Source organism: Dipodomys spectabilis, unplaced genomic scaffold (genome assembly GCF_019054845.1).
Source record: "Dipodomys spectabilis isolate Male_0828 unplaced genomic scaffold, ASM1905484v1 ptg000098l, whole genome shotgun sequence".
In the NCBI taxonomy this organism is placed as follows: Eukaryota; Metazoa; Chordata; class Mammalia; order Rodentia; family Heteromyidae; genus Dipodomys; species Dipodomys spectabilis.
The window spans coordinates 5207687-5230645 of NW_024870775.1; the positions used below are offsets into that span (position 1 = coordinate 5207687).

The 22959-nt window shown below is 48.8% G+C and overlaps 1 protein-coding gene across 1 annotated transcript in view; it reads left to right on the forward strand.

Annotated features, from left to right (window-relative positions):
- The first annotated feature begins 3022 nt into the window (after nt 1-3022).
- The window catches only part of LOC122113577 (NADPH--cytochrome P450 reductase), a 45778-nt gene continuing 25841 nt past the window's right edge, over nt 3023-22959 (forward strand). Inside the window, exon 1 of the mRNA XM_042686606.1 lies at nt 3023-3120. The gene's annotated coding sequence lies outside the window, so the exon portion shown is untranslated. The remainder of the gene's footprint in view (nt 3121-22959) is intronic.

Sequence of the window (22959 nt, forward strand, 5' to 3'; positions counted from 1 at the left end):
ATGAGGCCCTGGGTTTGATTCCTCAGCACCACATAAACAGAAAAAGCCGGAAGTGGCGCTGTGGCTCCAGTGGTAGAGCGCTAGCCTTGAACTGAAGAGCTGAGGGACAGCGCCCAGGCCCAGAATTCAGGCGCCATGACCAGCAAAAAAAAAAAAAAAAAAGACTCTTGGTTTAAGACCATTCTAGCAAAAACAATTAATTGAGACCCTATTTCAAATACAAGCTGGGCCAGTTGACACACACCTGGTCCTAGCTACATGGGAGACAGAGATAGGAGTCTCAAAGCAAGAGGCCAGGCCAGGCACAGACAGCTCATGCCTGTAATCTTAGCTACTCAGGAGGCTGAGATCTGAGGTTTGTGATTCGAAGCCAGCCTGTACAGGAAAGTCCATGAGACTCTTTTTTTTTTTTTTTTTTTTTGTCGGTCGTGGGGCTTGAACTCTGGGCCTGGGCGCTGTCCCTCAGCTCTTCAGCTCAAGGTGAGGGCTCTACCACTTGAGCTACAGCGCCACTTCCGTCCATGAGACTCTTATCTCAAATTAACCATCCTGAAACTGGAAGTGGAGCTATGGCTTAAAGTGATAGAGCACAAAAGCTCAGGAACAGCGCCCAGGCCCTAAAAAATAAAAAAAAGAGGCATAAAGGACTAAGGGGATTATGATGCAAGTGACAGTGCCTCCTTGGCAAGCTCAGGCCCTAAGTTCAAACCCCAGTACCACTCTCAAAGAATGCAAATATTGTCAAATTCAATAATGCAACTGTAGAGGTTCAAATGTGGCAAGCTAGCAAGGCAGGGGTGCTGTATTGCACATTTGAGATGCTGTCTTCAGCTCATAGACCAAAAACTAAAGGTCCACAGCTGCTGCTTAAATTATCAGGATGAGCAAGAGGAACTAAATTAGGTATATAAATAATTATGTTGGAAGGTGTGGGTAAGGGAGGCAAGCTGTGGTTTCAAGAACCTTGTCACTAGCAGGATCCCAAGAGATAACAAAAACCATCAGGCTGAGCTGGGAAGGTGGCTCAGTGGTACAGTGCTTGCCTCTTATGCATGAAGCCCTGGGTTTGATACCTCAGCACCACATAAACAGAAAAAAAAAAAAAAAAAGCCGGAAGGGGTGCTGTGGCTCAAGTAGTAGAGTGCTAGCTTTGAGCTGAAGAGCTGAGGGACAGCACCCAGGCCCAAAGTTAAAGCCCCATGACCAACAAAACAACAAACAAAAACAAAAACAAAACCCATTAGGCATAAGACAAAATCAATTGTGAAAAGACTGCTGTATCAATTTGGATATAAGGATGAAAAGAGTCGGGCATCAGTGGCTCACGCCTGTAATCCTAGCTACTCAGGAGGCTGAGATCTGAGGATCATGGTTCAAAGCTAGCCCAGGCAGGAAAGTCTGTGAGACTCTTATCTCCAATAATCTCACAAAACCAGAAGTGGGGCTGTGGTTCAAGTAGGGGAGCACTAGCCTTGAGCTGAAGAGCTCAGGGACAGGGCCAAGGTCCCATGACGAACCAAAAAAAAAAGTGTGAAGCTGAGAAACAAGTTATCTTGCCCTGTGTGTGTGTGTGTGTGTGTGTGTGTGTGTGTGTGTGTGTGTGTACGTGCACAGGCGCCTGTGCATGTGCTCGAGTGTGTGTTCTTAGCTTTTTTGCTCAAGGCTAACTAATGCTTTGCCATTTGAGCTGTAGCTCCACTAATGGTTTTGAGCTGGTTAATTGGAGTTAGGAGTCTCACGACTTTCCTGTTCTGGCTGGCATTGAACTGAGGCCCTCAAATCTCAGCCTTCTGAATAGCTGGGATTACAGGTGTGAGTCAAGGATGTCCCATGTTACACGTTTCATAGTTTGTTTTGTGAAACAGGGTGTTAAGCAGCTGTTGTTGAACTCAAGATCTTCCTGCCTCAGCCTCCACAGTACTGAGACTAGAAACTTGAACCACCACACCCAGCTCCAAGTTGTGTTTTTTATGTAAGCTAATTTCTCAGTCTGTGCATTTATGACTTTGAAAGTTTGATCATCACTCAGAAAAGTCCCAGAGTTTTTGTACACAATTTCCCCCACAGACTTTTAGTGTTTTTTCCCCATCCCTTTCTCCTTTAAAGGAAATCATTTATTAATCTATACAATCTGCTATTGTGTGTTGTTTTTTTTTAAGTGATAAAGGCCATAAATTAGGGAGGGAAATATCCCTGGCCATGGAGGCCAGGAGAAACTGGAGGTAGTTTTGTCAGGAAGCTACTGGGATCATCCAGGTAAAAGGTGAACGCAGGTGGGCCTGGACTAGGCACCGGCAGTAAGAATGATGAGAAGCAGAGATCCAAACATCAGTTATTGTCTCATGGAGATAAAAACATAGCACCTGGTGATACAAAAAGAAAAAAGAAAAAGAAAAGGATGTGCGAGTCCTGTTAGGATTTCTGGCTTCACACAAGCCAGGATGAGGAGTTGAAGTTAAAATCGTTAGAACCAGCAGAACCTACACGGCAGACAACTAAGGTTAGAAAGGAAGAGAAAGGACTCGATAGAGCCTGGGGGTCACAAGGCCCCTGTCCAGTCCCCAGGTGGACAGGCGGCCCCTGCCTGAGGCCGATGACTGTGTCAGACCTGTTGGTCTACAAGGGTCAGGACTGGTTCTTGGACACAGTACACTGAATTCCGGGGCGTGGAATAATCCTATTATATAATACTGTTTTCACAATATTTGGATGACAGCAGAAGAGGACAAAGATTAAGATTCCTAATCGGGACAGCCAGACTTTTCAGTTTCCGCGTCCTCGCCCCCAAACAGCCCTCGCCTTTTCCCGCCCCCCCAAACTTCAAATCCCCACTCGGCAACAGCAGGGTCAGGAGGGTGAACAGCGCGGAGGCCCCGCCCCGGAAAACGTGTCTGGCAGGAGGGGCGTGGCCTCCGACCAATAAGGCGGACTGAACCAAGAGCACGGATTCGCTGGTGGGGAGCGGGCTCGCCTCGGGAGCGCGCGCGGCTCTGGTGGGCGGGGCGGCGGCCGCTCTGGCTACGCCCACACCCCCGCCGTCGCGCGGGCAGTGGTAGCGCCTCGGTGGTGCGGGCCTGCGTCCTGCTCAGGTGTCCGGGAGAAGCGGCCCGGCTGTCGGCGGTGAGTGCCGCGGTGCCGGGCACCGGGCGGGTGAGGTTGGGGGTCACGGGTATAGGGAGGGGGGCACTCCGTGGCGCGGGACAGCGTTGCCCGCTGTGGCCGCCAGACCTGGGGCGCGGAGATGGGCTCTCGTTCCGGGTCGCTGTGCGTTTCCCTCCCCCCGCCCCCCGCTGGCGCGGAAGTCGCAGCGCCCACCTCAGCCCTTCCCCGGTGGCCTTTCCCCTCCCCTCGGATTAACCTCTGGCCGCGATTTGAGGGCCGCGGTTTCCACAGCCCCAGCCCGAGGACCCGGCGTCTGAGGGTTCAGGCTCCAGCCCCTTCCTTCAGACTTAAGCCACTTGAACCTCCCCGAGCCTCAGTTTCCCCATTGGTGAGATGGGGTTCTGCGGGCAGCGAAATCACGGTGGTCACTCGCGTGGCGGGGGGGGGGCACTGGGAGCGCGGACCGGGACCCGAATGGGGCCGCGCAGCATCAGGTGGGCGTCGTCGCGGGCGCCAGGCATCGCCGGGGCACCGTCGCGCTCTCAGGCGGCCTCCGCCGCACACCGTTGTCCGGCTTGGTGACTCCCGGTGGGAGCAGCCGGGGGGGGGGGGGGGGGGGGAGAGGTCGAGCCTCGGCCGACCTCGGGGTGTCGGAGAGGGGAGCTCAGGACGCTTCGCCTGGGTCTTCAGCTGTGTGCTTCTCAGGGCCAGTCACCGAGTCACCGTTGTGTAAGCTAGTGGCCCCGTCTTGGGGACTTCGGGACCAAGCTACTGCCTCCCCTCTTAGTACCCGGAAGCTGCCAGGTCTTCGCCTTGGGCCTGGCTCAGTTAGAGACTCAGGCCGCCACAAAGGGAGGCTTCCCTGATTGATGTGGCTGGTCCTGGGTTCGAGTCTCGTCATTTTGGCAGAATACATACTTCCTCTGGGCCTGTGTTTTGTTTTATTTGTAGCCACCCAGGCTGCTGCCCCTCTCCGTGAGAGGCAGGCTGAGGTAGGAGGGGTCTGGAGAGTGCTGTTGTGAACTAGAAGAAGGGTTTCATTTCTTTTTTTTTTTTTCTGCCGCCTCTCTTAAGAGTCCTTACGTTCCTTTTGATAAAAACGAATGTTTTTGTTGTTTGTTTTTCTCTATGCCAAGACATGGTCTCAGTAGCCCAGGTCAGCCTCAGACTTGTGATTCTTCTGCCTCAGCCTTCAGAGTGCAATCCAGGGATTTCAGGTGTGGACCATCCTGTCTACCTGAGGGTGACTCTTTACCTGAATGAATATCCTTTGATGTGGGAAATTGATTTTCCCTCTAACCTGACCACTTCATCATCATCAAAAGTGGCCAGAGAAAAGGGTTGCCTGCGAGAGAATGAAATGTTAGCTGCTAATTATGTTCAGTGGTCTTACCTTTCCAAATATCCTCCTGGCTGGCGCTTGAAAAATAAAGAGTAGTATGTAGGATTGCAGTGGAACAAATCTGAGGGATGTACTTTGGCACTTGGAAATTACAGATTGAGAGTAGCCTGCCTAAGTCAGGCCAGTACAGGTAGCCAGTAGGAGTTTATAAATAGCCACATGATACAAACGTGCCTTTCTTTGATTGAGTTGATGTTCATTTCCTGAAATCTGTGAAAATCAAGACCTATTAAGAAAGTCTTTTGTACTTAGGAAAGAGAACTTCTTTTTTACTTATTTTACTTTTTGGTGGTAGTACGCTTTGAACTGGGGACCTTAAGCTTGCTGGGCAGGTGCTCTACCACTGGAGCCACCCTCAGTCTTTGGATCCTAGCACTTGGAAGGCTGAGGCAGGAGGATTTAGAGTTCAAGGCAATCCTGGGATACATATTGAGATCTTGTCTGAATAATACTATTAGGTCCAGCACAAGTAACTTTGTACCATCATGTGTTGCACTGCATCTTTTCTTTTCTTTTCTTTCTTTTTTTTTTTTTGTTGGTCATGGGGCTTGAACTCTGGGCCTGAACGCTGTCCCTCAGCTCTTCAGGTCAAGGCTAGTGCTCTACCACTTGAGCCACTGCACCACTTCCAGTTTTCTGAGTGGTTTATTGGAGATAAGAGTTTCACGGACTTTCCTGCCTGGGCTGGCTTTGAACCGTGATCCTCAGATCTCAGCCTCCTGAGTAGCTAGGATTATAGGTCTGAGCCACCAGCGCCCAGTTGAGTATTTTCTTATAGTAGAAGAAACACAAATGAACATCTAGGAAGACAGGAAGTGCTAGTTCCCTTTATTAGTGTTTTTTTTTTTGGGTCCGGTGGTGGGGCCTGAACTCTGGGCCTGGGCGCTGTCCCTCAGCTCTTCAGCTCAAGGCTAGCGCTCTACCACTTCTGGCTTTTTTCTTTTTTCTTATGTGGTGCTGAGGAATCGAACCTAGGGCCTCAGGCAGGCAAGGCAAGCACTCTACCACTGAGCCAACTTCCCAGCCCTTTATCAGTGTTTTTACACAGGCTATAAAGCAAAACTTTTCTTCTGTAGTCCTGTTATTTAACATCTAACAGAAATTTAGGCTGTGGAGAAGCACTGAACCAGAGGTAACTTATCTGCTCTTAAAACCATTGGCTCCCACCCAGACTTGATTTCTTCGTCAGGAAAGTTGAAAGAGATTCCTGTTCTTGTTGCTACCTGGTATCTGGAGATTACCTTCTTTTTGTTGTTGTTGGTTTTTTTTTTTGTTTTTTGTTCTTTTTTATTTACCCCCTTGGGATTGAAGTTTGAACTTGGGGGTTCAAGCTTGCTCAGCTTGTTTGCTAGACTGGTGCCCTACCTGAGCCACAGCTCCAGCCTTGGTTTTTGCTGGTTTTGTTTTCAGATGGAGTCTTATAGACTTTTCTGCGTAGGCTGGCTTTGAATTGCTATCCTTCAGATAGCTACAATTACAGGTGCACCCAGCTTGCATTATTTTTTTCCCTCATGTTTTTGTGATGGGGGTGGCTGACTTTAAATTTGTTATGTGGTTCAAGCTCCCTCTGAATCTTGGGATATCCTCCTACCTCAGCCTCCCCTAGTGCTAGGATTACAGGAGCAGCTACTCTACCCTGATAAGAGACTTACTTTTCTTGTCTTTTTTTCTTACTTTTCTTGACTTTTCTGGTCGTGGGACTTGAACTCTGGGCCTGGGCACTGTCTTTGAGCTCTTCAGCTCAAGGCAAGCACTCTACCACTTGAGCCATAGCACTACTTCTGGTTTTCTGGTGGTTAATTGGAGATAAGAGTCTCATGGACTTTTCTGCTTGGGCTGGCTTTGAACTGCGATCCTCAGATCTCAGCCTCCTGAGTAGCCAGTATTACAGGCATGAGCCACCAACACCTGGCTGAGATTTACTTTTCTAGCAGTTGATTCTGCCTGTTCTTGGCAAGGCAAGGTCCCTGTAGAATGACACTTAAAAACACATGTTTGGCCCCCAGGGTGTGCCTGTGTGTGGGCTCTGCTTCAGGCCCTTGAGAACTCTGCTAGGGAGGGAAACAAACAAAACTAAACTGTGGCAGAGTGTGCCAAGTTCACTCAAGGTGATAGGTGTTGAGTGCCTCCTAGGCTGAGCCTGCAGTGTGTTCTTGGAACACAATGTGCAGGGGACCACATGGTGGGTACCACCCCCCCCTACCCCCACCTCTGTCACACAAGTGTCCCTGAACACATGCCAATTTTGAGTTGGGTCTTAGTGAGTCCTCTACTTCCAGCTTTTTCCTGGCTAATTGCAGTCTCTTGGATTTGTCTGCCCAGACTGGCTTTATTTTTATTTTTGCCAGTCCTGGGCCTTGAACTCAAGGGCCTGGGCACTGTCCCTGAGCTTCTTTTACTCAAGGCTAGCACTTTACCATTTGAGTCACAGCACCACTTCCAGATTTTTCTTTGTATGTGGTACTGAGGAATTGAGCCCAGGGCTTCATTCATGCTAGACAAGCACTCTACTACTAAGCCTTATTCCCAGCCTTTGGGCTGGCTTAAAATAGAGATCCTCAGATCTCAGCCTCCTGAATAGCTATGACTACAGGTGTGAGCCTCTGGTGCCAGGTAAGAGGATGTTTTAGCACTTGTGTACATTGTGCTATGTTCAACATAGCTGTCTCAAGTACTTATCATTTCTTTATGGTGACAGTTTTCATGTCCTGCCTTCTAGCCTTTGAGAATATGGTTCATTATTGCTGTCCACCATCCCCTCCACCTGCAGTCATACCTAGCACTCCCCACCCTCAGTTGTTTTCTGGTCTTTTCTTTTTTGGTGGTACTGGGATGGAATCCAGGACTCTTGTATGTACAGCAACTGCTTCTCTATTTGAGCCATGTCCCAGTCCTTTATTCTTTATGTCTAATTTTGGTTTTTAAATAGAGTCTTTAGCTTTTATCTGGGGTAGCCTTAGATCATGAGCCAAGTAGCTGGGATCATAGTAGCCCCTATTTTATTTTGTTTTATTTATTTTATGCCAGTACTAGGACTTAAACTCAGATCCTTTGTTTCTTTTGCCCAAGGCTGGCACTCTACCCTTCACTCCACTTCTGGCTTCTTGCTGGTTAATTGGAGATAAGAGTCTCACAGACTTTCTTGCCCAGGCTGGCTTCAAACTGTCATCCTGAGATCTCAGTCTCCTGAGGAGCTATGATTACAGGCATGAGCCACCAGTTCCTGGCCTTATTTCACTTTTAAAGAGGTGTCTTGGGTAAAAGCAGATCTGAGAATTGTCCTTCTATTGGAGTACTGGGGACTGAGACTCCTCAATCTGTGTATAGTATCTGTCTATAGCTAAGAGAATTGTACACCTGGCTCCACAAATTAGACTAGTACGTAAGGCGCCCCAAACCAGTGCCATTGGCTGTGGTGCTGAGACTGGAGTTCTTCCTGAGCCAGCCTGTGGTAGAAGAAAGTGGGAGAAGCTGATTTTTGTCCACCTGGCTGTGGCCATACATCATTCACTGACAGGTAAAGTTTCCAGAGCCTGGTCTTATCCTCAGTGCTTTTTCCTGCAGCCCTGTTCCCAGAGTTCAGCCTCCAGCCCTCCTCTTCTTGTGGCAATCCCTTGGTGTGTGAGAACACTGTGATCTTGCCACCTTCCCGCTCAAGGTGTAGAGGTGGCACTGATGACTGGATCTGGGCAAAGGTTTGTAGGGTTGGGTGGGAACACATGAACTTCTGCTCTGCCTCAGCACACAGGTGCCTATGGGTCACTTGGGGATATTGTCAACACTGTAAACAGTTCTGTGGTTCTTGAATACACAGGCAATGCATTGGCCAATCATGCAACGTTCTGTGGGTACACACTCCAGGCCTCCAACCCCATCCTGATTGGTGGAGTTGACTTGTTTGTTGTTTGCTTTATGGTTTCAGAACGTTTGTGATCATTGGTGGAAACACACAATGCTGTGCGGATATGTTGGACATGGCCCCTTACGTAATGGGATTTGCGGCCTGGGGGTGTAGCTCTGTGGGAATGCATACCCCTAACCTTGATTTGATCCTCAGCTAATGAAAGGTCATTTAATATCTCACCAACCATGAAAGCCCCACAAAGGAGGAGGGGCTGTGCCTCGCCATCTTTGTGGTCTCCAAAGTGCTCTCTTTCCCCCTTCATCCTCACCACATTAAGTCCTCCCAGTTTCTGTGCTTCCATTCTCTTTCTGCTGTTGGTGGTCTTGGTCAGTCCCTGCCAAGCTCACCCCCATCTGGATTCTTTCTCCCCCTTCCATGGTACCACTGCTAGACTTAACTCACCCCTTTGCAGTTGTGTATACCTGTGTGTGTGTGTGTGTGTGTGTGTGTGTGTGTGTGTGTATTTGTGGCACTGGGGATTGAACCCAAAACCTCACATGTGCCAAACACACTGTCTAAAACTGCCTTATGCCCCTAGGCTTACTCAATTTCAAATCAACCTCCTGGACTTCTTTCCTGTGGGCTTCTCAAAGATATAAAGTGGCCAATGATAGAGGTGTGTAGCTAAGCACAGTTGCATACATCTGTAGTCTAAACACTTGGGATGTAGAGACAGGCAGGTTGTGGTACCAGGCCAGCCTGGGGCACATAGTGAGACCTTTATCTCAGAAGAAAAGAATAAAGCAGTGAAAGTAGTCTAGGGCTGGGAAGTGTGTCTCAGTAATAGAGTACCTGCTTAGCAAGTATAAAGCCCTGAGTTAAAACTCCAGTACCATCCCCCAAAGGAAAGAGAGTAATACCCTTCTCTGCTGTGGGAATAGAGTTTAAAACTGGCTGGGGATGGAGGAATTCTTTTATTTTTGGAGGACTGTGTCAAGCGTGCATGGGCACTCTGTGGGTATTGACTGGATGAGTGAGTGAGTGAACAAACGCCTTCCATCTCAGTTTGCTGATTTTTCCTCAGGTGCCAGGTTGGGTTCCATTGCATCTCTGAAGCAGGGGAGGGAGGCTCCAGCTTCCTCCAGTGCCTTCTGCCATCACTAGTTACCTGGCAATGTGATCATCTTGGCATCGGAGGAGAGAATTCAGTTTTTCTAGATCTTTTCACATCAGTTAAATACATGAGTAAGTTTGCCTATTTAAAACATTAGTGATGGCTGGAGATGTGATTCATGTGGTAGGGCATTTGCTTAGCAAGCCCTAGGCCCTGAGTTCAAACCCTAGTACTACCAAGTAAAGACATAAGTGATGGGCTGGAAACATGGCTTAGTGGTAGCGTGCTTGCCTAGCATGCATGAAGCCTTGGGTTCAATTCCTCAGTTCCACATACATAGAAAAAGCTGGAAGTGGCGCTGTGGCTCAAGTGGTAGAGTGCTAGCCTTGAGCAGTGCTAGCCCAGGCTCTGAGTTCAGGCCCCAGAACTGGCAAAAGAAAAAAAAGACACAAGTGAAAGCAAGCAAAGGTGTGTGCCAGCCTTTGAGGCTCTGAGTGGACACAGCAGGCAAGGATGGCTAGCTGCCTCTTGAGGTGAGTGACAATGGTAATATGCCAGGATGGTAATGTAGTGTGGACGTGACCAGTCTGGGGTTTGAACGGAGCTCTTGACCTGTGAGGCCAATGTTTTGGCTCAGCTGGGTTGGCTCAGCTGGATTTTTTTTTTTTTTGTCGGCCGTGGGGCTTGAACTCTGGGCCTGGGCGCTGTCCCTCAGCTCTTCAGCTCAAGGCGAGCGCTCTACCACTTGAGCTACAGCGCCACTTCTGGTTTTCTGGTGGTTTATTGGAGATAGGAGTCTCACGGTCTCTCCTGCCCAGGCTGGCTTTGAACCGTGATCCTCAGATCTCAGCCTCCTGAGTAGCTAGGATTACAGGCGTGAGCCACCAGTGCCCAGCGACTCAGCTGGATTTAAGTCCCCCTCGTTCCCCAGTGAAACGAGCATCCAGGGGAGTACAAAAAACCAAGAGCAGGATCTTGGGAGGTAAGCCCAGGATTGTCCCCAAAACCAGTCACCAGGGAGGTTGTGAGTGCCAAGTATAGCACACAGCTTCCTGTGTGTGAGGCCAAGAAGCCTGGCATTGCACAGCTGAGGTCAGTGGAAGGAAGGAAGGAAGGAAGGAAAGAAGGAAGGAAGGAAGGAAACCATTCTTCACAAGAAGTGCTTTTCCCCTGGCCCTTCTTTGGGGTTCACTGAGCAAAGCAGTCAGCAGCCTGGAGCTCTGCAAGTCTTATCAGAGTCCCTCACATGTGCCAGGTTCTCTGCCGGGCTAGGTTCTCTGTGTGTGGACCAACAACAAGGAAAGAGGCCTGGGTGGAAGGAATAGAGGATTGGGCTGGGTGTGGTGGTGCATGCCTGTAATCCCAGCTACTCAGGATGCAGGGGTAGGAGGATCATGGTTAAAGGCCAGTCTGGACAAAATTAACAAAGGGTCCTATCTGAAAAACAAAAAGCAAAAGGGCTGGAGGAGTGACTCAATTGGTAAGAATAGTGAGGCCTTGAGTTTAAAAAGGAAGAACAGAGGAATGGCTTCCCTGGACCCGCCTGGGCCTGAACCTGGGCTTCAGGCTCAGCTGGTCCCCTCACTATAGGGTCCAGCGTCTGGAGATGGGAGCAAGAAGACAGAGCCCCGGTCTGGTGTAGCAGCAAGGAGGGGTAAGGCCTGGGGATCTGGGACAGGGTATAGGAAGAGGTGCTTTGCCTGAGTAGCAAGTAGCCAGTGCTGGATGGAGTGCTGGGTGCTTCATAACTCCTGTGTGCTTGTCTTGCCAAGTAGGAAAGCCTGAGTGGCCTTCCTAGCACTTGGTGAGTGCTGTGCTATGAGCAGTACATGAGGACCTGTGGCTCTGGCATCTTGCTCCTTTAGAACTCAGCGCAGAAACATTGAGCACCTATGCTGTGCAGGGCCTGAGGACATTACAGAGAAGGCAGCAGCAGCCTCACCCTCCATGTGTCCTTCCCCAGGGCCAGTGCTGTTACTGTGGAAGGACTGAGCTAGCAAGCTGCTGGCATTTAAAGCAGGTCCTGTCCCCCATCTTTGCCTTGCTCTGAAAGCGCAGGTAGTTGCCAGTGGCTGGAGCTCCAGGGGGCCACGTGTGATTCTTGCTTCATATCTGATGTGGGCCAAGTCATCAAACCTTTGTGCCAACTATAGCTTGTCTCTGAGGGTTAGGGTTTGGTGGTGTCTGGTGTTGAACCCAAGGCCTCATCTGCCCAGGGTTACTAGGAGGAGATGAATGAGTAGAGTGTCATATGATAGTGGTTTAATGTGTCATCATTTCAGTAGGTGTGCCTGTCCTGGGGTTTGAACTCAGGGCTGGGCACTGTCTCTTAGCCTTTTTGCTCAAGTCTAGCGCTTTACCACTTCAGCCACAGCTCCACTTCTGGCTTTTGGCTGATTAATTAGAGCAAAGAGTCTCACAGACTTTTCTGTTGCGGTCTGGGCCTGAACTCTGGGCCTCGGCGCTGTCCCTCAGCTCTTCAGCTCAAGGCTAGCACTCTACCACTTGAACCACAGCACCACTTCCGGCTTTTTTCTTTTTGCTTATGTGGTGCTGAGGAATGGAACCCAGGGCCTCATGCATGCAAAGCAAGCGCTCTACCACTGAGCCACCTTCCCAGCCCCCTGGGAAGCTTTGAACCATGATCCAGATGTCTCAGCCTCCTGAGTAGTTAGGATTATATGTGTGAACCGCTGATACCCAGCTCAATGGGTTTCTTTAGAAGAAAATAGGTAACAGGGCACCTAGGAGTGAGGGGGGAGCTGGGGTAGGCTGCTCAGCTGCCCGAGGCCCTGCAGATTCCTTAAGAAGCTCCTGATGTCCAGGGAAGAGGGAGGATGTCGCATGCCAGGTCATTGTGTCTCAGTTGAGGCAAAGCAGGATGGGGCAGGAGGTGCTGGAGGGATGAACCAGCCCTGAGGTTGTTCCTTGGCAAGTTCCCTGAGAACTGGAGTGCACCATGGACCTGAGGAGCTTCCTGCGGTGACCTCAGGCTTTGTCAGCATTTGGGAATCTGGTTGACAGGTCAAGAGCTATTGAGTAACCAAGCTCCCTCCCTGACAGCAGCACCTGAGCAGGCCCCACACCCTGCAGCCGGCAGCTGCTGTTATGAGTCCTCTGGGACTGAACCTCAGTGATGTCTGCCACTGTGGACAGGCATTTAAGAGGGTGTGGCCAGAGCTCAGCCCTCACTGGGTCCTTCTCCGGGGTTATTTAGTTTGAACAGTGCTGTTACCTCTGGAAGGACTGAGCTGTCAGTCTGCTGGCAGGACAGTCTTTGAAGCCCATACTTAGCCTGCAAGGTGGAGCAAGGTGGAGTGAAAGCAAAGGTGGCAGGCGTGCTGACACCCAACCAGCATGCCGCAGCTGGGTAAAAAGTTAAAGGAGAGGCCCTAGAACTGCCATGTTCTGGGTGTGTCCTCCCAAACATCCCCTCTTGGTAGCTTGGTGCCTGGGGTGGCCACATGGGCAGGTGTAGGCCTTTTAAGAGGGGAAGCTGATTGGAGGTTCCCAGATCAATTGGGGACCTGTCCCGGGAAGAGACTTTGGGACCCCAGTATCTCTCTGGCCTCCCACATAGAGATGTGTTCTCGTTCTAGCATACGTAACTCTTCCTATCAGAGCTGAGCCTGCTGCCACCACTGTTCTCTGTCTCTTCTTTATAAAGTTAGCCTGCCTCTAGGATCTTGTTGCAGTAACAGAATTGGACTAAGGCACGGGGCTTGGAGCAGCCCCCTCCATGCAGGGGTGCCATATAGTAACATCTCCTACCATCATTGGACCGGAAAGCAGGGTTCTCATGTCCCAGCTTGCCCCTACAGCTTGCCTGCTGCTTGACCGTGTCTGTCCCGGGCAAAAGGAAGCCATCAGCCTAGAGGAACACCGCATGTGGCTTCATGTCTCTATCCTGTGTGTGGGAAGCATGGGAGGGTTTTGTCTCCCTGCCATGGCAAATGAGAATGCTGTGCTGTGGTGGCTTTTTTTTTTTTTTAATTAAAAAAAGGTGATACACAGATGGGGCTGGGAAGGTGGCTCAGTGGTAGAGCGCTTGCTTCGCATGCATGAGACCCTCGGTTCGATTCCTCAGCACCACATAAACAGAAAAAAATAGAAGTGGCTCTGTGGCTCAAGTGGTAGAGTGCTAGCTTTGAGCTGAAGGGCTGAGTGAGGGACAGCGCCCAGAACCAGAGTTCAAGCCCCACGACCAGAAAAAAAAATAAAAATAAAAAATAAAGGTGATATACAGATGGTTTACAGTTACGTAAGTCAGGTCAAGAGTACATCTTTACATCTTTTTTTTTTTTTTTGGTTTGTTGGTTGTGGGGCTTGAATCAGGGCCTGGGGGCTGTTTCTGAGCTCAAGGAGCTATTTGGCTCAAGGCTAGTACTCTACCACTTTGAACCATTGTATGACTTTCAGGGTTTGAATGGTTAATTGGAGAGTCTCTTGGGGCCAGGCACTGGTGGTTCCTGACTAATCCTAGCTACTCAGGAGGCTGAAATCTTGAGGATCACCATTTGAAGCCAGTCCAGGCAGAAAAGTTCCCGTGAGGCTCAAGTGGTAGAGCACTAACCTTGAACACAAAGGGGCTTAGGTTTTTAAGGATATAACTTTTTTTTTAATTGTGAAAAAACCATACAGAGGGGTTACAATTGCATGAACAAGGTAATGAGTACATTTCCTTTTTTTTTTTTTTTTGGGTCCAGTCATGGGGCCTGAACTCTGGGCCTGGGCACTGTCCTTCAGCTCTTCAGCTCAAAGCTAGAGCTCTACCACTTGAGCCACAGCGCCACTTCCGGCTTTTTTTTTTTTTTTTTGCTTATGTGGTGCTGAGGAATCGAACCAGGGCCTCAGGCATGCAAGGCAAGCGCTCTGCCACTGAGCCACCTTCCCAGTCCGAATGAGTACATTTCTTATCAAGCACTGTTGCCTCCTCCTTTGTTTCCCCTTTCCATCCTGTCTCCCCTGCCCCCCACCGAAGTTGTAAAGAGTAAAGTTCGTTTTCCAAGATAATGTCTTGTACATCTCATTGTTGCAATGGGTCCACCTGTATCCCTATTTAAACAATTCGTTTTTACCCTTCCCCTCCACAAATTATACCAAGGAGAAAGTCTTATGGGGACTTTTCTTCCCAGGCTGTCTTTGAATTGTGATCCTTAGATCTCTGCCTCCCAAGTAGTTAGGACTACAGGTGTGGGCCACTGGCACCCAGCTAAGCATACATTTCTTTCTTTTTTTTGGGGGGGGGGGGAGGTCCCGTCATGAGGTCTGAACTCTGGGCCTGGGCGCTGTCCCTCAGCTCTTTAGCTCAAGGCTAGCGCTCTACCACTTGAGCCACAGCGCCACTTCTGGCTTTTTTTTTTTCTGCTTATGTGTTGCTGAGGAATCAAACCCAGGGCCTGATTCATGCAAAGCAAGCGCTCTACCACTGAGCCACCTTTCCAGCCCCAGCATACATTTCTTTTTGGACAGTGTCACCCCTTCCCTCGATCTCTCCCAGTTTTGTGACTTTTTTTGGGGGGGTCCAGTCGTGGGGCCTGAACTCTGGGCCTGGGCACTGTCCCTCCACTCTTCAGCTCAAGGCTAGCGCTCTACCACTTGAGCCACAGCGCCACTTCCAGCTTTTTACTTTTTGTTTATGTGGTGCTGAGGAATCGAACTCAGGGCCTCAGGCATGCAAGGCAAGCGCTCTACCACTGAGCCACCTTCCTAGCCCCCAGTTTTGTGACTTTTACAGACATCACCATACCCAGCTCTGTCCCACTGGGAGAGATAGAATGCTGTGGATGGAATACCAGGTGACTCCTGCAGATCACGTGACTGTCCATACTCAGGTTGCAGAGGTCACCCAAGGATTGTGCTCAGTACACATTTGGTTGAGAACAGCCTCTGTAGTGGCTTCATGCCAAGGTGGAACACAGCAGAGCCAGGGCAGGGTTAAAATGGTGCTATCGAAAGCCTCAGCTCCATCTAATCTGGGCTGACCCTGTATAACCCTCATTGGCTCCACCAATTTCTCAGCTTTCTGAAGAGGCCACTTGTTAGATAGAAGAAAGGTATTGACTCTTGAGATTCACTAGTGTTGGGCGTTGAACTCAGGGCCTTGTGCTTGCTGGACAGGTACTCTACCATTGGACCCATCCTCTTTACTGTAATTATCTTTTTTGTGTGTGTGTGTGTGTGTGTCAGTTTTGGGGCTTGAACTCTGTGCCTGAGTGCTGTCCTTCAGCTCTTCAGCTCAAGGTGAGCACTCTACCACTTGAGCCACAGTGCCATTTCTGGTTTTCTGGTGGTTAATTAGCGATAAGAGTCTCATGGACTTTCCTCCCCAGACTGGCTTTGAACTGTGAGCCAAAGATTTCAGCCTCCTTACTAGCTAGGATTACAGGCATGAGCCACCAGCACTTGGCTTGTAGTGTTTTTGAATAGGGTTTCCAATTTGTTCCTGGGCCAGAGTGAATCATGATCTTGCCATTTCTACTTCCCACAGAGCTGGGATGACAGATGTGCACCACCACACCCAGCTCTCATTGGTTGACTTGGGGTTCTTGCAAGGTGTCCAGTTTGGCCTTGAACACTGATCCTCCTGATCTAGACCTCCCTGGAAGCTTGGATTACAACCGTAAGCCACCACTTCTGTCCTAGAAGCACCCTTTTTGCTAAATGTCCCTACCTGCTGCGGGTGAATGGACTAGCACAAGAACCCCTGGGACCATTGTGACCAGAGGTGGTGTCACCCTTCCTTGTCTTGGTAGAAGATGGCAGCTAAGGGAGCCGCAGAAGTGGCAGGCAGGGCCCCTCAATGCCCTCACAGCTCTCTCTGTGAGTGGCTGTCAGGGGCACCGTCAGTCTCTGAATGTCTCTACATAGGCTAGTTATGAGAACAGAAGGCCAGGACTCATGTAATGCCCCACTTGTTGCTTGGTGTGTGTGTGTGTGTGTGTGTGTGTGTGTGTGTGTTGCTTGGTGTGTGTGTGGTGTGTGTGTGTGTGTGTGTGTGTGTGTGTGTGTGTGTGTGTGTTGGGGTGGGGGGAACTTGGTCCCTACTCCTGGCTCTTGGTTAAAGAGCCAAGCGGCACAGTGCAGCTTTGGTCTAGGCAGATCCTGCTTCCCTCACCTGCAGCCCTCAGTGCCCATTAACTTTCACGAAGAGTACCCAGTGCCATACTTACAGGAAAATGTGTGGCCAAACCTGGGAGCAAACAGTTGGGCCCATGGGAGGTGCTGCAGGGCACAAGGAGGAGACCTCAGGGTAAAGATGTTGATGCTGGGTGTGTTGCTGTTGTTTTAACTTTCTATCTGATCTATTTTCCTTATGTAATTTGGTTTTTAGATTAGTGTTGAGAGTGGAACCCGGGCCTCAGACTTACTAGACATACCATCTCCAGCCCTTCTTGTTTTAACCTTTTTATAGTTAGAGGAAAGCTGCAGAATAGCCCAAAGAACTGTGTCGCACCAAGCTTCCATAATGCAAACTTCTTACATAATTGTACTAAAGTGAGCTCTCATGGGAATCAGTGTTATGCAGTGAGATCAACGCCCAGGTGGAGACTACTTTGTTGACCTGGTTTGTAAAGATGGTGAATTCTTTGCCCACTGCTCAACTGTTGTTTTAACAAGAAATCAGCCCTGCTTATATAACCAGACACAAAGACTAGCATTAGGAAGGTAACAAAGGTGTATATTACCTAATCAGAAATTTTTTTCAAAGCCAGGCTTGGCAGATCAAGCCTGTAATTCCAGCTACTTGGGAGGCAAAGATCAATAGGATCTTGGTTTAAGGTCACCCTGGACAAAAAGTTTGTAAGACCTCATCTCAGCCAATAAAAGGAAAGCTAGGTGTGGTGGTGCATACCTGTCATCCTGGCTTGACAGGATCAAGGTCCAGGTTGGCCAGAGCATAGTGGGGAAGATCATATCTCAAAAATAGCTGAAGAGGGGCTGTGAAGTAGGCTCAGTGGTAGAGTGCTTGCTTTGCATGCATAAGGCCCTGGATTCCTCAGCACCACATAAGCAGAAAAAGGCAGAAATGGCACTGTGGCTCAAGTGGTAGACCCTTGTCTTGAGCTGAAGAGTTGAGGGACAGTGCCCAGGCCCAGAGTTCAGGCCCATGACTGACCAAAAAAATAAAATAAAATAGCTGAAGAGCCAGGCACTGGTGACTCACTCCTGTAATCCTAGCTACTCTGGAGGATCATGGTTCAAAGCCAGCCTGGGCAGGAAAGTCTAAGACTCTTATCTCCAGTTAACCACCAGAAAACCAGAAGTGGCACTGTGGCTCAAGTGGTAGAGTGCTCGTCTTAAGCTGAAGAGCTGAGGGGGAGCGACTAGGCCCAGAGTTCAAGCCCCATGACCGACAAAAAAAAAAAAAATAGCTGAAGAATGTATTCAAATTTTGCTAATAATATCTTCTTTTTTTTTTAAATTTTATTTGTGCACATATTGTACAGAGGGGTTACAATTACATGGGCAGGATAATGCGTACATTTCTTACCAAGCATTGCAGCCTCCTCCTTTGTTTACCCTTCACATCCCTTCCCAGCCTCCCCCCTCCCCCCAATAATATCTTCTTATCCTCTCTTCCTCTTGTCTCTCCCAGTCCTTCTCTGTCCTTATCTCTCTTTCTTCCTTACCCTCTAGTATTAGTGTTTGAACTCAGGGATTCACAGTTGGTAGGCCAGCTCCCTACCACTTGAGCTATGCACCGCCCCCCACCCCGCCACCTCTTTTTGCTTTATTTTTTTTCTGACAGAATCTTGCATTTTTGCCCAAGCTGGCCTTAGACTGCAATCCTCCTGCCTGTGCCTCCCAGAAACTGGGATTCCAGGCATGAGCCACCATAGCCATTTGTAATTCCTTTTATAGCAAAGGAAAACTCTTTTCCAGACCAAGATCACATACTGCATTTAACCTGGAGCTGTCTTTATTCTTTCTTTGTCTTTGATAGCCTTGACATTTTCCAGAAAGCTGGGCCATTTCTTTGTGGTTGTTCCTCAGTTTGAGTTTGTGTGATGTTTTCTCACAATATAAGAATTGTGTTTTGTGCTTTGGGTGGAATGTGGCAGAGTGGTACTATGTCCATGTGCACCATAGCAAGTGGCCTGTGATGTCCTTCTGTCCCCATACTAGGCCTCATGACCTGTGTCACCTGGCCATCTTAGCCACATTCTCCCTGAAGAGTTGTTTACCCTTTCTTGTCAGTGTCTCCTGTGAATTCTTTATGAGTTCATGATCTTGTTAGTCCTTGTCTCTGATATGGCCCCTGTTCCATAAGAGTCCAAGCTTTAGGATGCGGGCTTGCATCAAGAAGTGCTGGGAGCATTTAGTAGTGGAGCCTTGTGGAAGTTCCCAGGCCCTGAGGGCACCCTGGGTGCTCCTCTGAAAGAGTGGCTGTGAAGAAACTGGTCTTGCAACTGACTTGCCCTCAGGTGTCCTAGCTTGCCACGTAACCACCAGGCCATTCAGGTGTCCTAGCTTGCCTCGTGACCACCAGGCCACATGCCACATGATGCACACCATGCCACATAATGCAGCCCAGGCTGCCCTTGCTACTGTAAAGCTGAGGCCTTTGGACTTTTGCACAATGACTTCATTTTAAATCAAATAAAGGGCCTGCCCTAAGAGATTTCATTACAGTAACAGAAAGCACACTTGTATAACTACTGTGGTGATTGTTATGGTTTTTGTTTGTTTTTTTTTTTTTCATCCAGTCAGGGTCTTGTGCACAGTCTAGACTAGCCTTGAACTCATGGTATGGCCCAGGCTGGCCTCAAACTCGTGATCTTCCTGCCTTAGCCTCAAATGCTGGGATTACACCTTTGCTCAATTGGTGATTTTCTAAGACCTTCATCTTTCTGCACTTACTAGTTAATTTTCTTTTCTTTTCTTTTTTTTTTTTTTGGGTCCGGTCGTGGGGCTTGAACTCTGGGCCTGGGCACTGTCCCTTAGCTCTTCAGCTCAAGGCTAGCGCTCTACCACTTGAGCCACAGCACCACTTCTGGCTTTTTTTTTTCTGCTTATGTGGTGCTGAGGAATGGAACCCAGGGCCTCAGGCGTGCAAGGCAAGCGCTCTACCACTGAGCCACCTTCCCAGCCCTACTAGTTAATTTTCTACTGTATGGAAGAGCTATCCTGCCTTGCCTGTTGACTTATTTATACTAACTGAATTATTCTTTTATTTGGTGAGTTACAGTACACTAGGAATGTTGCTTTAATGCTGGGGTTCCAGTGTGTGGGCTTGTGGAAGCTCCCTAGGTACACTGCTGAGTTGGGACAGTTCCCTCATGCTTGAATGCTTCCTTAGTCTCTGGCTCAGTGTGGTTAATATTGTTCTTCCCCCTGTTTCCTGCCCTGGTGAAGCCCTGGTTCCCTTAGATCGGGAAACCAAGACCCAGCACTGAGGGAGCTTTGTTACTGCCACTAGGTACACCCTGCACATGCCCCCATAGCCACCTTTATAGTCTACACCATGTGTGGACTGGGGCCTTCACCTCACCCAACCCCACCAGTCCTTTCCTCTCCTTCCCCCTAACTAACTTCCTTCTGCAGCAGTATGGACTCCAGCCTCCGTAGCAGTTTATTTCTTCCATAACCGTTTCATCATATTTGTTGATGAAGCCATCTGATCCTATTTCGGGGAAGACTTTTCTTCTACTTACTAAAATTCTTCAATAAAGAATTGTTCAAGGAAGTGGTGCTGTGGCTCAAGCGGTAGAGCGCTCGCCTTGAGCTGAAGAGCACAAGGACAGTGCCTAAGCCCAGAGTTCAAGCCCCACGACCAACAACAACAACAAAAAAGAATTGTTCAAGCCAGGCACGGGTGGCTCATGCTTGTAATCCTAGCTACTCAGGAGGCTGAGATCTGAGGATGGCAGTTCAAAGCCAACTGGGTAGGAAAGTACGTGAAACTCTCATCTCCAATTATCCACCAGAAAACCAGAAGTGGCGCTATGGCTCAAGTGGTACAGCCTTAAGCTGAAGAGCGAGGGACAGCACCCAGGCTCAAAGTTCAAGCCCCATGGCTGACCGTCCCCTCCTCCCCCCCAAAAAAAGAATTGTTCAAGTTATTTATCGTTTGTGATTGAGCTTTTCTGGGTATTTTATATCTTTAAAAAAGTGTCCATGCTGGGCACTGGTGGCTCATGCCTATACTATTAGCTACTCAGGAGGCTGAGATCTGAGGATTGAGATTCAAAGCCAGCCCAAGCAGGAAAGACTGTGATACTCTTTTTTTTTTGGGGGGGGGGGGTGGGGTCCGGTTGTGGGTCCTGAACTCTGGGCCTGGGCGCTGTCCCTCAGCTCTTCAGCTCAAGGCTAGCGCTCTACCACTTGAGCCACAGCACCACTTCTGGCTTTTTCCTTTTTGCTTATGTGGTGCTGAGGAATCAAACCCAGGGCCTTACACATGCAAGGCAAGCGCTCTACCACTGAGCCACCTTCCCAGCTCATAGACTGTGATACTCTTATCTCCAGTTAGTCACTCAAAAACCAGAAGTGGTGCTTTGGCTCATAGTGGTGGAGTGCTAGCCTTGAGCAAAAATTGCTAAGGGATAGCACCCAGTTCATAAGTTCGAGTCCACCTTATTTAACTTGCTGAGTTCTGGCCAAAAGTTGTTGGTGATTTCCTGGGTCTGTAGAATCTGAGGATGTCGGATAGGTAATGAAGAGGTCCTATGTGAAAGCAATGTAGAGGTCAAGAATTTTAAAAATTCAGGGCTGTAGACACAACTCAAGTCCTAGAGTTCTTGTTTAACAAGGTGAGGCCTTAGTCACCTCCCCACCTGTATCCATTCCAAAGATTCAAACCTATTTGAAGATGTAAAGATTTTTTTCTAAAAGCTGTTTTCTCAAGATACTTTTTGTTGTTGTTTGTGCTAGTCCTGGAGCTTGAGCACAGGGTCTGGGTGCTATCCCTGAGCTCTTTTGCTCAAGGCTGGTGCTGTACCATTTGAGCTTTTTGGTGGTTAGTTGGCAATAAGAGACTCACAGACTTTCCTACCCAGTTTGGCTTCAAACCATCATCCTCAGATCTCAGCCTTCTGAGTGGCTAGGATTACAGGCATGAGCCACTGGTGCATGGCTAAAGATACTTTTTTTTTCTTTTTTTTTTTGCTAGTCCTGGGGCTGAACTCAGGGTCTAGGCACTGCCCCTGAGCTTCTTTTGCTCAATGCTAGCAGCACTTCACCACTTGAGCCACAGCACTGCTTCAGCTTTTTCTGTTGTTTTTTTTTTTTTTTTAATTATTTGTTTGTTTGTTTTTGTCAGTCATAGGGCTTGAGCTTTGGGCCTGGGCTGTGTCCTTGCGCACTTCATCAAGGTGAGCGCTCTACCCCTTGAGCCACAGCACCACTTCCGGTTTTCTAGATTTATTGGAGATAAGAGTCTCACGGACTTTCCTGCCTAGGCTGGCTTTGAACCATGATCCTCAGGTCTCAGCCTCCTGAGTAGCTAGGATTACAGGTGTGAGCAGCCGGCGCCTAGCTAGTTTTTTCTGTTTATGTGGTACTGAGGAATCAAACCCAGGGCTTTATGCATTCTAGGCAAGTACTCTACCACTAAGCCACATTCTCAGCCTAAAGATAAAATTTTTTTTTTTTTGGGTCTGGTCGTGGGGCCTGAACTCTGGGCCTGGGTGCTGTCCCTCAGCTCTTCAGCTCAAGGCTAACACTCTACCACTTGAGCCACAGCGCCACTTCCGGCTTTTTTTGCCCCTAAAGATACTTTTTAAAGTGTTATTTAGGTAAGAGGTCAGAATCAGACTCAAACACTTAATTCAAGCTCTGCCCCTTAGCAATGGCGTGACTTTTAAGTAAACTATTTAAATCTTCTGAACTCTGAGCCTGGTACATTGGCACATAGCTGTCATCTTAGTTACTTGAGGCAGAGATCAAGAAGATTTAAGTTCCAGACCAGCCTAGGGGAAAACGTTATCAGGACCCTATCTTAACCAACCTGTTGGGTGCAGTGGAGTACATTTATAATCCTCTTGAGGCAGAGGTAAGAAGATGGTTGTCTGAGAGCCAGCCTGGGCAAAAAGCTTGAGACTCTGAAAAATAACTAGAGATAAAAAGGGATGGGGAAGGGCTGGGAAGGTAGCTCAGTGGTAGAGTGCTTGCCTTGCATGCATGAGGCCCTGGGTTCGATTCCTCAGCACCACATAAGCAAAAAGAAAAAAGCCGGAAGTGGCGCTGTGGCTCAAGTGGTAGAGAGCTAGCCTTGAGCTGAAGAGCTGAGGGAGAGTGCCCAGGCCCAGAGTTCAGGCCCCACGACTGGACCCAAAAAATAAAAAAAATAAAAAAAAGGAATGGGGAAATGACTCAGGTAGTGGAGCACCTGAGTTCAAACCCAGTATGGCCAAAAAAGAACCTAAACCCAAAACCCTCAGCTTTTATTTTCCAATTGAGAAGGAGTTAATAGTCCAGTGGGGAATGTTCCCACTGCCTCCGCCTCCCACAGTGCTGGGGGAATTATTCTATGGCATTTCCTTTTTTTTTTTT